Source organism: Chenopodium album, chromosome 3, assembly GCF_948465745.1.
Source record: "Chenopodium album chromosome 3, dcCheAlbu1.1, whole genome shotgun sequence".
NCBI lineage: Eukaryota > Viridiplantae > Streptophyta > Magnoliopsida > Caryophyllales > Amaranthaceae > Chenopodium > Chenopodium album.
The window spans coordinates 23,291,722-23,311,050 of NC_137836.1; the positions used below are offsets into that span (position 1 = coordinate 23,291,722).

Sequence of the window (19,329 nt, forward strand, 5' to 3'; positions counted from 1 at the left end):
TGCTCTGTGACTAGATTAGGCCTGATCTTTTATGCATGAGTTTGACAATATTGATTCGAGATTCGAGAGATGAGAATTGATGTTTAGGTCTAGTTTCAATAGGCGGATTAATTTATAAATGGTTAAGTCGAGATTCGAGAGATGACATTTAATACCGGTAGATTAATTCTGTGATTGTAATACGTAGAGAAAGCCCTTTACGATCTGGTTATTTGATGCATTTATGATTGACTATTATTGATTTTTGATATTGTATGATAATTTCCTATTGAATTGTTTTAACGCTTTACAATTATGGCAAGTAAAAGTATAGCAATATTGAATTGATGAATCGAGCAAATGTTAATTCGATATTAAAGACTATTTTCAATAGGAACTTAGATCTAGTAAATTGCGAGAGCCTGTTAGATCTTTATTGATTAATAAATTGCGAGAGCATGTTAATCATGTTATTTATGCAATGTCAATGATTGATTATTATGTTTTACCCTGGAGTATTATTTATTGGTGAACCTGTGCCCTAGATCCTTTTATATATTATTTTCCCCCTATTCTCAATCTTCGTAGTTTAGTTTATTATTCAAATATAAATATTGGTTACTTCATAATCTAGATTATATTAGTTAATTAGGAATAAAAAGACTTGTTTCCCTGTGGAGTTCGACCCACTTCCCTATCTAGTTTAGTTAGAGGACTTAGGTATTTACTTTTGATTAGGGGATACGACTTTACCATGTAAAAATTTGGCGCCGTTGCCGGGGAAACGGTTTTATTTTTATTTCTGATTATTTTTGTAGTCTAGGTTATTTTCTTTTTTGTCTCAGAGAACATTAGTTCTCTGAGGCAGATCTCATATTTGCTTATAGTTTTTGTTTATGCCCAGGTGTTCCAGATCAGGGTACATCCCATTCGATCTTGAGATCGAACGTTCCTTCCATAGACAGAAAAATCTCTACAAGCAAATCCTGGCGGATTCTGGGGATAATAATAATCACCGAGACCCTCCAACTGGTTCTAGCGATTCTGAGGTATCATCAGATCCAGAATCAGAGATGATGGCTCCAAAGAAGCTTAGTGATTACTCACAACCAAAGCTTACAGATTTTCCACATCTCATCCCCACTCCGGCTCTTGATGGTGTTCAATTCGAAATTAAACCTCAATTTATTACGATGATAGAGAGAAAGCAATTCAGTGGAGCTAAGGGTGAAGACTCGAATCGTCACATTGCCGACTATTGTCAATATTGCAATACCATCAGGCAAGCCGGGGTCACTCAAGACCAAATCAGGGAGATTCTCTTTCCTTTCTCTTTAACTGGAAAAGCTAAATTGTGGTTTAATGTCTTAAATAGAACTGCACTTGGTATAACTGACTTGGAAACTCTGGTTTTGAATTTTTATAATAAGTATTATCCTACAGAGAGAACAGCCGTACTACGGAGTGCGATTCAGAACTTTGCCCAAGAAGCCGATGAATCTTTATATGAGGCTTGGGAGAGGTTCAAGGACCTACAAAGAGACTGCCCCCACCATAATTTAGCACAATGGCAGTTAATCCAAGCCTTTTATAATGGCATTGGAAATTCTTCTAGAATAATTTTAGATTTTGCAGGTAGTGGGAGATTTATGAACCATAATGTTGATGATGCAGGTCAAGTTATTGAAGATATGGCGATACACAATTCCCAATATGGGAATCCTAGAGGATTTGCCAACAAGGGCAAACATAGTGTGGACTCTATATCCTTTTTGCAAGCTCAACTTACCTTTATATGCCAAAAATTAGATAATCTGAGCACTGCTAATGTAGCTAATGTTTTCGCGATTGATAATAATTCTAATGAGGCTTTCTGTGAAAATTGTGGTATTATAGGTCATTGGGAACAAGATTGTAGGAGTTCCGTGGAGCAAGTTAATGCCTTTCAAGCTTATAGGCAGAATAACCCATACTCCAACACCTACAATCCTGGGTATCGGAATCATCCGTACCTTTCCTACCGGAGTACTAATGTTCAAAATCCACCACCACAAGAACCACAGGCGCCACAGCAACAGCAGCAGAAATATTATCATCCCAATGCTGGCCAGAAGAACCAACCACAACAACCCTCCTCATCTTCTGACCCTTCTTTGGTGGAAATTAAAGCAATGTTGGTTAATATGCAAAAGCACATGGAGAGTAGAGATGCGACAATTGATCAAATTCTAGCACATAATAAAATTGTAGATAATCAAATTGCGCAACTTTTCGCCACTTTACAAGCCCGCCAACAGGGAGCTCTGCCGCCGTAGCCGACCAGGCCTACGGATCAAGCATATGCAATTACTCTAAGGAGTGGTTCAAACTATGAAGGGCCCCTATGCCCAGAGATGATGAACCTGATTTATTAAATAATGCTAATCTTGATTCCGTTAAACCAAACAATGTAGTTAATAGCCCTGCAGGGCTAAAGGATAATACTAACATATCTAATTCTACATTGCAGGGTACGACTCCAGAGAAGGTGGCTACTCCAGATAAGAGCAATAATGCTCCAAAGCCAATTATCAAACTTCCATTCCCCAATCGTCACTTGAAGACAAACTTGGATAAGAAGTTTGGTAAGTTCTTGGAGATGGTGAAAGATCTGAAGGTGTCAGTTTCCTTCACTGAACTAATCACACAAATTCCTTCGTAAGAAAAATTTATGAAAAAAATATTGACAAGGAAAAGGTCTATTAGTGAGGTAGAGACAGTAGCTTTCACTGTAGAGTGTAGTGCCGTACTTCAAAATAAGTCTCCACTTAAATTAAAAGATCCGGGTAGTTTTTCTATCCCTAGTCATATAGGCAATCTAATGATTGATAATGCATTGTGTGATTTGGGTGCTAGCGTTAGCGTCATGCCATTATCTGTGTGTTCCAAGTTAAATATGGGTAAATTAAAAGCTACCAATATAACTCTACAAATGGCCGACCGTTCTTTCAAATACCCCTTAGTTGTTTTAGAGGATGTACCCGTTAGAGTAGGTAAATTTTATATACCTGTTGATTTTGTTGTTCTTGATATGGCTGAGGATGTGCAAACCCCAATTATTTTGGGTAGACCATTCCTTAACACTGCAGGAGCAATCATAGATGTGAGAAGTGGTAAGTTAACACTATCAGTAGGGGATGATAAAATTGTTTCTAACCTGAATAATGCCCCTAAAAGCTCTATGACTGAGGAGAAATGTTTCAGTGTCAATGTGGTTGAGAATTATTCTAACAAGCCCCAAGCTCTTGAAAAAGATCCGTTGGAGGCGGTATCTTGTGTTGCATCCCTTTCATATGAGATAAACAAATGGCAGAAGGAAATCGATGCAATAGAAAGAGCACTTTACACTGTTGGTCTTGGTTTCGAGGATGAAAAGGTGGAACCGATCAAGCAAGTTGTGCGATTAGAGCCTACGGTAAGTGTTCCGCCAGATCGAGTTGCAAGTGTTAAAAGCAATGACAATTTGAAGCAATCCTCGATCAGAGAAGGATCTTTAGTGCGTAGCATTGAAGATCTCTCAATCCAAGTCAAGGAGGATCCACCAGATAAGGTGATTTGGCGTCCCACAGGGCATGTCAAGAAGCCGCGTCGCAGCCAAAACACCGTTAGACCGGGTGAGAAACCACCCGATCAAGTGTTAGGCCAAGGGTCCTAGTTATTATACTTGGTAAGAAGGTCGTGCGGGACCTAGATAAACCAGCGCTTTGCGGGAGGCATTCCTTATTTTTAATGCCTTTAAAACTAGTTTTTTCTTTCCTTTTTCTTAAGAGAGGAGAGATGAGGGAATTTAATGAGTTTTATGAGTGTTTGTACAGGTTTGAAGGAAAAGAGTTAGCCAAATTTTGGAGAAAAGACGAAAATACAAATTCGACGATTTAGCCTCGGGCCCGACTGGGCGAAGCTCGCCCGATCGGGCACGAGAGCAAGGCTTCAAAATCAAGCAATTTCGCCCGACCGGGCGATGGGCACCCAATCGAGCGCGAAACTCGTCGTATACGGACTAAATTGTCCGCCCTATCGGGCAAGCCTCGCCCGATCGGGCGCGAGAAGGGGCGAAATTTGGAGCGATAGATCGCCCGACCGAGCGAAGGGCGCCCGACCGGGCGCGAGAATTGAAGAATATCGGGCATTTAGATCGCCCGACCGGGCGCGAGAGCACAGCGTAATATACAAATTAGATCGCCCGACCGGGCGAGCCCCCGCCCGACCGGGCGCGAGGCCCCGACTTCCACTTCTTCTTCTTCTTTCTTCGTCCCTTTTTCTCATTCTTTCTTCTCTCTCCATTACTTTCTCTCTCTAAAACTCAAATTCTCTCTACCTTCTCTCTAAGATTTCTTTTTTATCTCTCACCCAAATTCAAAACTTTTTACATATTTGTAATCCCCTCTTCATACTCTACATTTCCATATAAAAATTTTCAGATTTTATTCAAAAAAATTTCATACCCATTTTCTACCATGGCTTCAAAGAGGGCTAGGTCTATTTTCGGTAGGAGCTTCAGCTCGAGGGAGGAATACAACCCGGATTTGCAACTTCCGTATTGGCCGACGATCCGTATTGCGAGCCGATAGCAAAAGGAGCGGGTAGAACACTTAATCGGGCATGAGGTAATTCCTTCTCAGTGGTTACACCGCCCTACTTTTGAATCATTTGGTTTGTATGATTTTGTAAAACGATTTTTAAATGACATTGGCATGAGAAAATTTGTTGATATGCACTATCCTACATTCCGAGAACTTACTTGTGAATTCTTGTCTTCTTTACAAGTTATTAGTAGTAGAAATGGGCCGAATTTAATTTTTAGGTTGCACAATAGATATATTAGTTTAACTATTGTAGAATTTTGTAAATTATTTGAATTAAATTCTGAGTTACCTCACCAATGGCATGCGGACTATAAAATGGATGACATATATCATGCTTTGACTGGTTTGCCTACTTTAGTTGCCAACGCTAGGGGGGAAGCACTACCACCACTAGTTCCACCACCTCAGCCTCAACCCAAGGTGGCATTCTCTGCACCTCTCATGTCTCACTCCATCCCTCATGTTGACTCTGACCTAGTTTGGGACCTTCAGAGTATAGGTCAGGCCTTAGGACCCATCGAGAATTCCCATACTGACCTTATGAGGGTGGTAGGCTCCATAGACCAGAGGTTAGGGTACTTAGAGAGGAACCAGGGTAGAGCCCTCTACCCTATGTACGATGATTATGCTCGTCGGGGCAACATTCCCGACGACGCTATTCACCCTGATTGGTTTCAGCCTCCACCCCAGGGATACGATAGGGATCCCACTGCCCATGGTATTTATACTGACTATTCCTCCTTCCATGGGTACGGCAAGGACATTCCTTTCGGGGGACCGGCAGGGGGCAGTTTTTATGCTAATTATTTTGGTGGTAGTTCTTCTGGTGCAGGTGGTGCAGGTGGCAGTAGAGGTGCAGGTTTTGGCTCTATGGATGGGGATGATCAAGATTAGCTATGCTGGGCTAGTTCCCAAGCCAATGAGGACATTGTCTGATTCTTGCTTGGGGGAGATTTTTGATTTGGTATATTTCTTTTTCTTTTTTCTTTTATTTTTGGTGTGTTTTCTTAGGGTAGATTTATTGCTATCTAGGTTAGTTCTATTTCTTTCTTATATATGACAAATACAAAAAAATTGAAAAATAAAAAAATCCAAAAATATGTTCCAATGAATTGTAAATTATGCTTCCATGTGCCCTTTAGTTGAGAAAAATTATTTTGATTCCTGGTATTTGATGATAAGCATTGTGAATTAAATGATGATGATTTGAAGTTTGATTGCCCTGAAACCTTAACATGCGTCAATTTTGTCCAACTACTTGTGAATATAGTGCTTGACTAGTTGATTTGGTTAGGAATGTGTGATAGTTCCATAGTTCCTGGTATGTCAATGAATTTTAGTATTGGTTTGCAACTATTAGTAATTTTTATATAATTCATTATTATGCACAATGAGGAGGACGAAGGCATTTGTTCTTTTAGGTAGCCTCCAGATGATTGTAGATACATTTTTTCCCTTCTTGCTACCCATGTTGTTGCCTTGACTTTTTTGTTGTTTATTAGCCACATTACAAGCCTATTTTTCCCCATTGGTTACTAGTCCCAAGCTTGGCTTGGGGGATCTATTAATGAGTGAGGTGAGGGAGTTTGTAGTGTGCTTATTATTTGCACAATTTGGGTGGGTTTTTGAGAAGTTGTTTGGTTTTTTATCATGTTTTTTTTTTGTATGAGTTTGAAAGTTTTATTTTCTTGGAAAAATAAAGCATAATGTTATGGAAAAACAGAGAGAAGTTCAAGAAAAAAAAAATGTAAAAAAATAAGTGAACTTCAAAAGAAAAGAAAAAAATTGCTCAATGTTCAAATGTTCTAGTTGGAGGTTGAGGAAAAATTGAGCTTCAATGAAAAATTCAAGTTTGGAACTAAAGTTTGTTTATTCACTCTACTTCTTCATAATTATTTTTTTATGAGGGAAATTGTAAGTGTTGGGATTGTTTATTATGATTGGAGTATATTTGGTTGATGTTAGAGTTGGTTATGTAGGAGATGTTGATCATTATTTATTTTGATCATGGGCTTTATTAGGATTTGCTCCCTTAAGCATAGCTTTGCTCTCACTTGTTCCCAAATGATTCTTACCCTTTACCCTATCCTTATATTACAAGCTTTGAAGACCTTCCGACCTTTGTGCATAGAATTTTATGAATGTGAAAGTGTTGTTTATCAATGCAAGTTATGATTTGACATATTTCGAGTTGACTAGTAGTCTTGTTTTATACACACGAGAGTGTGAGTTGGGAGGGCATTGTTCACATAAAGGGGTTGGATGGAGAGCGATCGAGTACATCTTTTACTCGCCACAAAAAGGAGAGTCGAGTGTGTGAGCACCAGTCTTGAATTCTATATGCTCTTGTGGTTTGCTCTATTTGACAATTGTTAGGGAAGATTCGTAATTAGATGGATTTGATTGGTTGACTTTGAAGCATGTTTATTTGATTTACCCTGGATCGTTTGTGCTTGATTTTTACTTTTTGGGGTGAAGCATATTTATTGATTCATTGATGAGATCTTTGCTTAGGGACAAACAAAGGTTTGGCTTGGGGGAGTTTGATGTGTCTATTTTATATAGTATTTCACCCCCGTCCCTTGGTCATAATTAGTAGTGTTTTTGGCTCTTTAGAGCCACTTTTATTACTAATTGGTGTTATATCGTGTTTTCGTAGATTTGGTTGACTTTTGCACGGATTTATACTTTTGGAGTATTTTCCCGAGATATTTTGGAGCAATCACGAACATTGGAGAAGCACGACCAGATTTTATAGCCCAAGGCCGGTTAGAGCCATCGAACCGTTGATTAAGGGCTCGGTATAGGTGATACCGCGGCATTTGGATCGATTATTCAAGATCGGAAGAGGAAACCCAGAATGGCAAGAAGAATTGGAGCCAAATCGTAGTTCAAATAGTGGCCCAAGAGAGCCGCCCGGCAAAAGAGGCTGGCGCCCGGCCGGGCCGGAGAAGCTTAGGCTGGCGCCCGGTGACGCGCTTGGCCGGGCGCGAGATTGGTATTGACGAGAAAAAAGGCGCACCCGATCGGGCGCGTGTATTTATTAGGAGACGATTAGCGTCGTTTTAGTTTGTATTAGTTTAGGATTTGTACGGAGTATAAATACTCCTCCGTAATACGATTTTAGATCTCTCTCTCACTCTCTCTCTTCTTTTTTTCTTTTTACTCTTTCTTTACTCTCTTAATTGTTTTCTTAGATTCTCTCCCTCTTAAACTTTTGTTCTTAATCCATTCTTATTCCAAATTTGTTTGGTAACTATTTCTCTTCTCTTAATCTTAGGTTTTATTTTGTTCCTTTAATCATGTCTTTCTTATTTGCTTTGATTAGTTTAGTTTCTATTATGTGTGAGTAGTTTAATTCTAGGGTTTATGGGGAACCATAAGTAATATGAAGGGGTGATTTATTGTTGTTAATTATCCATGCTAGATTAATTTACTATTGATTAATTTAATGCTCTATGACTAGATTAGGCCTGATCTTTTATGCATGAGTTTGACAATATTGATTCGAGATTCGAGAGATGAGAATTGATGTTTAGGTCTAGTTTCAATAGGCGGATTAATTTATAAATGGTTAAGTCGAGATTCGAGAGATGAGATTTAATACCGGTAGATTAATTATGTGATTATAATACGTAGAGAAAGCCCTTTTCGATCTGGTTATTTGATGCATTGATGATTGACTATTATTGATTTTTGATATTGCATGATAATTTCCTATTGAATTGTTTTAACGCTTTACAATTATGGCTTGTAAAAGTATAGCAATATTGAATTGATGAATCGAGCAGATATTAATTTGATATTAAAGGCTATTTTCAACATGAACTTAGATCCAGTAAATTGCGAGAGCCTGTTAGATCTTTGTTGATTAATAAATTGCGAGAGCCTGCTAATCATGTTATTTATGCAATGTCAATGATTGATTATTATGTTTTACCCTGGAGTATTATTTATTGGTGAATCTGTGCCCTAGATCCTTTTATATATTATTTTCCCCATATTCTCAATCTTCGTAGTTTAGTTTATTATTCAAATATAAATATTGGTTACTTCATAATCTAGATTATATTAGTTAATTAGGAATAAAAAGACTTGTTTTCCTGTGGAGTTCGACCCTACTTCCCTATCTACTTTAGTTAGAGGACTTAGGTATTTACTTTTGATTAGGTGATACGACTTTACCCTGACAAGTAGTAACAATAATAACATAGGCTGAAAAGGAAAGAAGAATGGCAATCCTTCTTCTTCCAAAACTACCCACTTAAACAACGTTAGCACGTTTAACTTGGATGAGGTCCTTGCCATGAACAAAAGAGAGCAAAAGAGAACCTTTAAACTTATTGCCATAAGTTATGACACATCATTCGATCGCCTTCATGCTAAAGGTCTCATAACTCCTATTGGATCTATTTAAGATCCCGCACCTAAGAAGAGGTTACCTAATTTGAATTAAGATGCACACTGCAAATACCATCAAGGTAGGATACATACTACTGAGGGCTGTTAGAAGCTAAAAGAAGTCATCCAATATCTAAACTAAAATAACAAGCTTCCCATACCTCTAAACGGCAAGAAGTCCGAGTGATGATAAAGCATAAGACACGAGGCGAGCTTCAACAACAAGATTTTGTGACCTCTTTTTCTTTTTATTTTTCATTTTTCCTTTCCCCAATAAGTCTAGCAGTAGGCACCTTTTATTTTCCATAGATTTTTATTTTGTATGTTTCTTTTCTCCCTTTAATAAAATGAGAATTTTTTTTCTTGCATATGATCATTGCATTGCATTGCCCAAAAAAAATTTATATATATAAAAAAAATAAAAAAATCCATTTCGAACTAAGCACAAGGTATAGACATGATTAGAGGCACCTCTTGTAGCCATGTTATACCTTTTACCCTTCCAATATACAATCTTTTCTAGATAAACCACTTTAAGCCTCGTCCAACATAGACCTTTCTTTCTTCAACCCACATCTACCTAACCTTGGGATGGGATAGTGTGTAACTTATGCAATTTTAAAAGAACAAAATCTTGAGTGAATAAAAAGATTAAAATAGCAAAAACAATAAAAGTGTACAAAAGGGAAAGTGTTCCAATGTCTTTGACATGTCTTTGATATGAACACGTCTCATATTGCCTCTCTTATCGAGTGCTCGGTACCGTGCCTAAGAAACATGAATGCCAAGTGAGTGATAGACCACATGATCGGGATTGCCCACACCTATAGAAAAGATTCAAATATGAAAAATGCAAAAGCAAAGAAGAGATAAAAATGTAAAAAAAGAGATTTTAAAAGTGAGAAAAACACAAGCAAAAAAATTCAAGGATTCAAATGAAAGGTTGCACACCTTGAGGGTTTATCTAGGGGCTTTAGCCTTTATCCCTTTTATAACCTTTAGCCTAACCACGTTACAAACCTTAAAAGGCCTTTTTAAGGTATATACACAATTATGCGAGGTTCGGCTAGAGCTACTTTCTGCCTGATTCCTAACGGATACGAAGGCAACCTAACATCGAGGTGCAGCCGTAAAAAAAATGCATAATTGATCATATCAAGGGAATCTCCAATGCTCATCCCTATTCATGTAAAGCTAGACTTCAGGGCTTGATCCCTACATTATTAGCCTACCCAACCTAAGTGTCACCACCATTGGACTCTTTTCAATATATTTTTTAACACACTTAGCCCTTGCGGCCTAACTTTAGTATCACTATCACACACATCACGGATACATGACCAAATATACTTCCCTAGGAACCCTTTGTCATGAAATCTTAACACAACGCTGAAGCATGCCTTGTCATATCAACATCACTCATCAATCATAATCATCATGGCATCATAAAGTATGAAGTACTTAGCCTCCACGCCTAAGTTACCTAAATACTTTCATTATCGAGACGACTAGGATAGTCTAAGATGTTGCAATCCTTGTACTATGACAGATAATGTTAACGGATTAAGCTCATTCAACATGCACCATCAAACACTTCGATTCTTTTTTGCGTCCTTATCTTTTGGGAGAAAGTCGGTACCCTCCACAAAAATGACAGAAATTTTTGCTTTTTTGCATTTTGAGTCAAGCACATCATGATACAATGCACACACGAGTCATGAGTCACATGTGCCAATTCATCTTAGGTCAACATCAAGTAAGTCAATCACCTTTGGTCAACCCTAAGAAAACATCAAGTCTTAGGTTAATCCTAAGAAAAACACTAGCAAAGTCTTTTGGCAATCTTTTGATTTTTATAGGATACAACCATTCAGCAAAGCTCTTGTTCACAGCCAACCGCACGATAGCAACAAACATTCAAGTATGAAAGCTCTATTGTTCAAAGACGCGTGGACAATCCTTTCAATCTCTTTTGTTTTGAGACGCGTGGACATATCAAAAATCTCTTTAACTCAAAGACGCGTGGGCATATCATTCAAACCTCTTTGTTTAGAGACGCGTGGACATTTCTTTCAAGCTCTTTTGCTCAGAGACGCGTGGGTATATCATTAAAAGCTCTTTGTTTAGAGACGTGTGGCTATATCTTTCAAGCTCTTTTTTTCAGAGACGCGTGGACATATCAAAAATCTCTTTTGTTCAGAGACGCGTGGACATATCAAAAAAATCTTATTCTTAGAGACGTGTGGGCATATCATTCAAAGTTCTTTTGTTTAGAGACGAGTGGTCATTTCTTACAAAAGCTCCATTGTTCAGAGACAAGTGAACAATCCTAAAAAAGAAGCTCTTTTGTTCAGAGACGAGTGAACATCAACAGCGGCAAAGCACGACCACAAAATTAAAACAACAGGATGACGTTCCCTAGCTTGTGGAAGGTTGTCACAATAACAAATGCAGCAACAAATCGATTACCCTCAGAGACGTGTACTCGACGGTGCAAGATACACGTTTCTTAACTATCTTATCTGTTTGAATAACTAATGCTAGTTAGCAGGATTGCAGAATGTTCTGAATCATTCTCCGTCCATATCATTACTTTGACTTTTGTTTTAGAAACTTGCATTTCTCCAAACTCAGTCAAAGTGGGGGCTTTTGTAGAGACCCATATGTGTCTCCCCAAAACCAAACCCATTGATGAATACCTTTCATGTGATTTGATTATCGAACAAAGCAAAAATGTGAAAATTCTAGTGACGAGGATGTTTTTATTAAAATATCTCTTCTTTCTGTTTTTTGAAGTATTTATTTTCTTACCCTATTTATGAAAAATGTGCATTCCAGTTTTGTTTTGTCTATGATATAGGTCCAATAACAGTGTAGTTGGACGGAGATTGAAAAGACCTTTCCAACGATATATTATAAGCCCAATTCTGATAAATAATGAGGAAGTTATGGCCAAAATACTAAAATGGGCCCAAACCGGGTTTTACCTACGACCCAATGATCATGTGGAGGGTCCATAAGTTTCTAAAATATCTTAATTATCCTTTTTGAAAAGATAAAATCAAAGAGTTTGAAATTGAATAAAACTTTCCTTTTTTAAAATCCTAATTCGATTCGAATTTAAAGATGTGCAAAGACAGTTACATATTGTTTTTGTGCCTCCTAATATTTATCCAAATATGTTATAATTGGATAGATCTTGAAATTATCTTTCCAATAATATAATATAATATTAATTTCGAGCGATAACAAAAAAGATATGAATGGAATACGAAACTCTATCCTAAAATAACACCCTTCCACTATTTCGGCCATATATTTTTATATAAAAGCTATTTTAATCTGATTCTAATTGGGTAAGAAAGTACACTTCAAGATTTTTCCAACGACATATTACATGACTTATTTTGACTTTGGGATCAAGAGATATGATAAAAACAAAATCCCTAAAAAAGTTGTCCCAGCGACAAACGACATGTATGTCACCTGGCGATGAGCATATCGTCTGGCGTTGCTACTGTCGAGGTATTTTATTCCAAATAGGACTCGAACTCATTTCTGTGCTATTTTCTCTGTAAATAAGGGTCATATCTCCCCGTTTTTAATAATCTACATCTACAACAATCTCGCTCTCTTACTCTCTCTAAAAGCTAGATGCTTTTTCTCTCTCTATTATTTTTCTAAACCCTCCCTCTCTCAAAACTCCTCATATATTAGCTTTAGACACACCTAGCCAAGTTCGAAGTTGCCTTCGCCCTAGACGTGAAAGGTTTGATAATTTCTGAGGGTTTGGTCCCAAATCATTATTTCAATTATTTAATTTAATTGTTTTGTTTATATTTTCCTTGAAGATACTAACGCATTTATTTTGATATTAGGAGGAGGTACGAGAAATTGAAGTAAGTAATTTAATTGTTTCATTGATCTTTTGATATTAAAATCATGCTTAGATTATTTTATTGATTCCTAATATCATGTTTGGATGTTTTATTGCTTCCTAGTATCATGTTTAGGGAAAAATTAAAATTTCTAATATCACGTATGTTTCTATGATTCTTCCTATTCTCTCTTTATATCATGTTAGTATCATGTTAGGGCTAAAGCTTTGATCTTTAATGTTTATTAGTGACATGCTAGGGTTTGTTATTAATCTTGTTAGTATCATGCCTAGGATCTTGCTATTATTATTATGCTTTAAGATGATTATTTTAATTATGATTATAATTATGTTGCTTGATGCTTATTATTGTTATTGCTTGATCACACTTTTTATGCATGTTTAAAGGGAATTTGTACTTGTAATCACACTTAATAAGATAATTAAAAACCTTGTTTAGGCTAATATGATTATAATTCAAGTGATAGCCAATAATAAATTAGTTTGTGCATTAAATTCAACCGACATAGATTAAACATGTTTAGGGTTAATTTATTGATTGTATGTTAGTCAGAAAACGCACATTAATACGAGAAGAATAAAGTAGAGGCTTATTATTAGGGCAGGTTCAATCTCTTTTAGGTTGGATTTTTACCTTCATCCCCGTTATTCCAGTCATGGTTCCAAACCTATTGGAGTTAACGATCTCCTGGATCACTAAGGGGTTTAACCTTCACCCTGTGAATGGTTTACAAGTTCCTAAAAATTGTTGGCGACTCTTTTGCTTTAGCTTCCTTCCATTTGGACGTCACCATGCTTAAGTGTATGATCACAGTGGAGCTGAAGTGTGGGATGGGCTGAAGTATTCCCTACAGGGGTATCGATTTTATGGGGTCGTTTACCTCGTCCTTTAGAAATCAATATATCCTTGTGGCAGTTGATTACATGTCTAAATGGGTTTATATTATTGCCTCTTTAGCTAATGACCACAAGGTGGTAAAGAAGTTGTTCAAGAAGGTAATTTTTCCAAGGTTTGGTGTACCAAAGGCGGTGATAAGCGATAATGGTTCTCATTTTATTCAAAATGGCTTTCAAAAGATGTTTCGAAAGCATGGAGTTCATCAACGATTTGGCCTCCCATATCATCCCCAATAAAGCGGCCAAGTGGAGGTTTTCAATCGTCAAATGATGTTAATCCTTTAAAAGACGGTTGCAAGAAATCGTAAGGATTGGTCGAAAAAGTTGGATGATGCTTTTTGGGCCTATAGAATAGCTTTCAAGACACCCATAGGTACCACTCCATAGCTCCTAGTCTATGGAAAATCATGCCATCTCTTGGTTTAGCTTGAACACCGTGCTTTGTGGACAATTAAGAATATAAACTTTGATTTGGCAAGTGCAGGGGAGAAAAGGTTGTTAGATCTTCATGAGCTAGAGGAGCTTCAACTTGATGATTACGATTGTGCTAGTATTTACAAAGCTCGTTCCAAGGAAACTCATGACAAGCTTATTGAGAAGAAAGAGTTTTGTGTGGTCAAAAAGTTCTTCTCTACAATTCAAAAATGAATTTGTTTCCCGGAAAGCTCATGTCAAGATGGAGCGGTCCTTATTTGGTTAAGATTGTCTTTCATAATGGTGTTGTAGAGGTTTTAATAATGGATTCTTTGTCTCCATTTAAGGTCAATAGCCATCGACTCAAGAATTATTTCGATGGTGCTTTTGTTGCCCTTATTCACATATTGCTTCTTTGACAACCACCTTAATAGGTGGAATACGTCAAGCTATGATGTTAAACAAGCGCTACCTAGGAGGCAACCCGGTTTTCTAACATTTTTCTTTTGATTTTTCAATTCTCTATATTTTTTTATTTTTGAGAACTTTTCTTACTCATCTTTGTCTTCTTGATTTTAGATACCATGAGATTGGATTGAGGAAAATTTCCAACAATTTCGGTGTTAATTCAAGGTTTCATGAGGTTTGGTTAAACTTAGGTGAAGGAGTTTGTTGGGGATTATATGCTCTCGTGTTTGCATTTTCATTGATTTTCTACTCATTTTCGAGTGATTTTTGAACTATTTTTGTGTAATTTTTAAAGCACTCGGTCATGACACTCGTTAGCGCCGATGAGAGCGCAGGCAAGAGAGCATGTTCAAGGCCAAAAATTTCTCCCCCTAGCCTTTATTTGGTGCGCACGCATCACCAATTGCGCGCACGCACCAAAGGGGTCAGAAATTTTGCCCCCTTTATGATGAATTTTGATGATTTTTGAACCCCCCCCCCCACGAGGGTTAGAGTTTTGGGTGCTTTTTGGTGCGTTGCAAGCCCGAGAAAAGCCCCCCTACGTACCAGCCACAGTAACTATCCGCCTTTTTTTTTCGCGTGCCCCTTCTTTCTCAAAACCCCCTTATTCACTCCTTTTGTCTCTCCCCGACTTCCCCCTCATTCCTCTACTCTCTTGTCTCTCTTCAAACCCTTTCAAATCCTTGGAAAATTCAAGCAATTTCATCCTTTTATTTTCAATTCTTCACAAAATTACATTAAACCATAATCAAATCTTTCAAAAACAACAAAAAAATCAAAAATATTTTGATTTAAATTTGAAAATTTGGGCTCATATTCGAATTTTTGAGGGTTTATGTTGGTGCTTGGACCTTGTATTTGGGTGTTCTAATTGTTCTTTATTCTTCAAATTGAGCAATTTGCAAGTAATTCAAAGCTTCATTGAGGTATAAATTCTCACTTTCTATTCATCTTCTTCCTCATTTATAAAGCTTGAAACCCTTGTTTTTGCTTTTATGGTAGAACTCCATTGTTAGTTCTTTTGACTTGTAATTTGTGTTGAATGATGTTATCGAATGTTGAATTGAAGCATTTTCATGTTGAATTTGTTTACCTTGCTTGAATACTTGAATCACCATTGTTGGCCATTTTCTCTCTCATGGGTATTCTTTATGATAGCTTTATTTCTTTGATGATTCAATGTTTTGGGATTAATTTACTCAAATTGATTCATGATTGGGTCTCTTGTGTTCAATTTTGCCTTTAACTGATTCCTAGTTGCTTCAAACTTATGTTTCTATGGCTTTGTTCATATGTGACCATTTTTTGCATCATTTTTTAGTAAATTACATTTGTGCTTGATTCTTGAGAAATTTATTATGCATATTCTTGAATAATCATAATTATAAATGAATTGCTTTGCTTTTTCCCGAGGTGGTAGAAACATACGGCATTGAATTCTCTAAGAAATTACATTGGGATCGGTTCAAGCAACTATCCAAGAGGAAGCTCAAGTCAACAAGATTCTAGAATAAAAAAACAACCAAGCTACTCGAAATTGATTATGACGTTTGCTACCTCGCCAAGAACCTCGGTCTCTTAGAGTTCTTGGATTTGAGAGCCCCTACCTATGCTAGGGTGACCTTTGAATTTCTATTATCCCATGAAGTGGTCCAAGAAACAAGTGGTTACTCCTCAAGGACTTTGACCTTCCAACTTTTCAATAATGATCATAAATTGACGAAGTCACAACTATGTTCTTACTTACGGTTTCCATAGTGTAGACACCCAAATGTATCTCCCTAAAACCAAACCCAGTGATGAATACCTTTCACATCATTTGATTATCGAACAAAGTGAAAGTGTGAAAATTCTAATGATGAGGATGTTTTTTTTAAAATATTTCTCTTTCTGTTTTCAATAATATTTCTTTTCTTACTCTATTTTATGAAAAATAGCCAATCTAATTTCGTTTGATCCACTATAAGGGTCCAATAATAGGGTAGTTGGATTAAGCTTGAAAAGATCTTTCCAATGATATATTATAAGCCCAATTCCGATGAATTATGAGGAAGTTATGGATTAAATTAAATTAGGCCCTATTGTTTTTAATGTGGCCCAATGATCTAGAGGAGGGCCTATTAATTAATTATTCCTAAAGTGATTAGGATTTATTTTAGTCTTCTAGGAATATCTAGAATGTTCTTTTTAATTCTAATGAGATTAGGATTGATAATTAAATTGTTAAAAGATGTTTAGAATAAAATATATTAAATCTGATTTTTAAATCTATTTGGACGCAGAATTACCTGTAACTAGTTTTTAAGGTAATAACGCGTGTAAAAGGGCGTTATACTTTTGAACCATCGCGAGACGACAAAGTCGTTGCCTTGCGCTGACTTTCGTCGCCTTGCGTTGGCCTTCGTCGTCTGGCGCCGACACCTGTCGTTTGCGACAGGAGGTATATTATTCCGAATATGATTTTCCTGATCCCGTGCTATTTTTCCTATAAATAGGGGTCGTATCTCCCCTTTTCACAATGAATATCCACAATCGACATCATCAATCTACAATTTCTCTCTCTCTAAAAGCTAGAAGCTTTCCTTCTCTCTCTCTTCTTTTTCTAAACCTTCCCTCTAACAACATTCCTCACTCATTAGTTCTATAAAAACCCTGCCAAGTTCGAACTTGCCTTCGCCCTAGACGTGAAAGGTTTTATATTTCTGAGGGTTTGGTCCCAAATCTCTATTTTAATTATTTAATTTAATAGTTTGTTTATTATTTTCCTTGAAGTTACTAACGTGTGTATTTTGTTATTAGAAAGAGGTACGAGGCATCGAAGTAAGTACTTTCATTGTTTTATTATTCTTTTGATATAGAAATCATGCTTAGATTATTTTGTTGATTCCTAGTATCATGTTACGATGTTTGATTGCTTCCTAGTATCATGTTTAGGGATACGTAAAATTTCTAATATCAAATATGTATGTTAATTATGTTTCCTATTTATTTTTCTAATATCATGTTAGTATCAGGTTAGGGATAAATCTTTGATTTTTATTGTTTAGTTATATGCTAGGGTTTGTTATTAATCTTGCTAGTATCATGCCTAGGATCTTGCTATTAATACTATGCTTTAACATGATTGTGATAATTATTATTATTATGTTGATTATTATGTTGCTTGATATATATTATTGTTATTGCTTGATCACACCTTTTATGCCTGTTTAAAGGGAATTTGTACTTGTAATCACGTTAAATACGATAATTAATAATCTTGTATAGGCTAATATGATTATAATTTAAGTGATCGTTAATAATAATTTTGTTTGTGCATTAATATTCAACCAACATATATTTAACAGGTTTAGGGTAAACCTATTAATTGTATGTTAGTCAGAAAGCGCACATGAATATGAGAAGCATAAAGTAGAGGCCTATTATTAAAGTAGGTTCAATCTCTTTTAGGTTGGATTTGTACTTTCATCCCCGAATTTCCAGTCATGGTTCCAGACCTATTGGAGTTAATGATCTCCTGGATCGTTAAGGGGTGTCACCATTTGAACGGTTTACAAGTTCCTAAAACATGTTGGCGACTCTTTTACTCTAGCTTCTTTCCCTTAAGACGCCACCATGCTTAAGTGTATGATCACAGTGGGGCTCAAGTGTGGGATGACTTAAAATATTCCCTACAATTTTTTGGCGACTCCACTAGGGAGGATTTTTATTTTAATTCCTAAAATTTATTTTGGCAATAATTTAGAATGAGTGGATGAGACTCGAAAAGTTCTAAGTATTTCATGTGCGTAATTTTGATTGACATTATTGGCATAAGCATAAAAAGGTTCTCATTGGAAAGACCATCTTTAATGAGTCAAAAACATAGGATTTTTACACGTAGGAATCTAGGGGAATATCTTTCACAACTAAATTCGAAATAATGATACAAAAAACTAGAAAATTCAAGGACGAAAAGCTGCCGAGGCATGTAGGAATTAGCGCTGAGAAAACAACATATGCGCCTAACGAGGGTGCTGCCGTCTGGCGACAGTGCCAGCATCTGGCGGCGACGCTTTTTTCTCGCGCCAAATTCTTTTACTACCGAGCCAGAAATCTACCTTCTTGTTTCGACTAGTTTTCTAGTACTGTTTGCTCGATTTTACATCTTGATTGAGTTTTCCCTTTTTTCTTAAACCCATATGTGTTCTACATATGGCCATAACCCTCTGAGAATTCATGCTCCATATACCCAATCGAACGCTCCTGGCAACGAAGGGTACATCCGAGATTGTTTAATTCACCAAACCATGGAAGCAAGTTTAACTCGCAGGGTCCCATCCATATGTGCCAACCCTTCCAAAGGTAAGGATTCCGCGCAGTGCATCCGGACTCATAACCATGGACCCATTTTTACAGACCCATATCCTGAACTTTAAAGAACTAGAGACATGGTTAGGTTGCAAAATCATTACATCATATCGTGACTATATGACTACTTGTGCATTATTTGTTGTGCATATTTTATGTGTTTTTCCTAACCGTTTGTTTTACTTGTGAATGAGTTAAATAAATTAATTAATGACTAAAGGACTTTGCTAATTTAATGAATGAATGAATTAATTAATTAATTAATTAAATTCTAATAAATTGATCAAACTTGACTTA

At 36.7% G+C, this 19,329-nt stretch overlaps 1 non-coding gene across 1 annotated transcript; it reads right to left on the minus strand.

The window, feature by feature from the left end:
• Positions 1–1,433: 1,433 nt before the first annotated feature.
• On the minus strand, positions 1,434–1,540 carry LOC145625962 (small nucleolar RNA R71). The gene has a single exon (XR_014110852.1). It is a non-coding gene; the product is annotated as a small nucleolar RNA R71 (small nucleolar RNA).
• Positions 1,541–19,329: the final 17,789 nt, after the last annotated feature.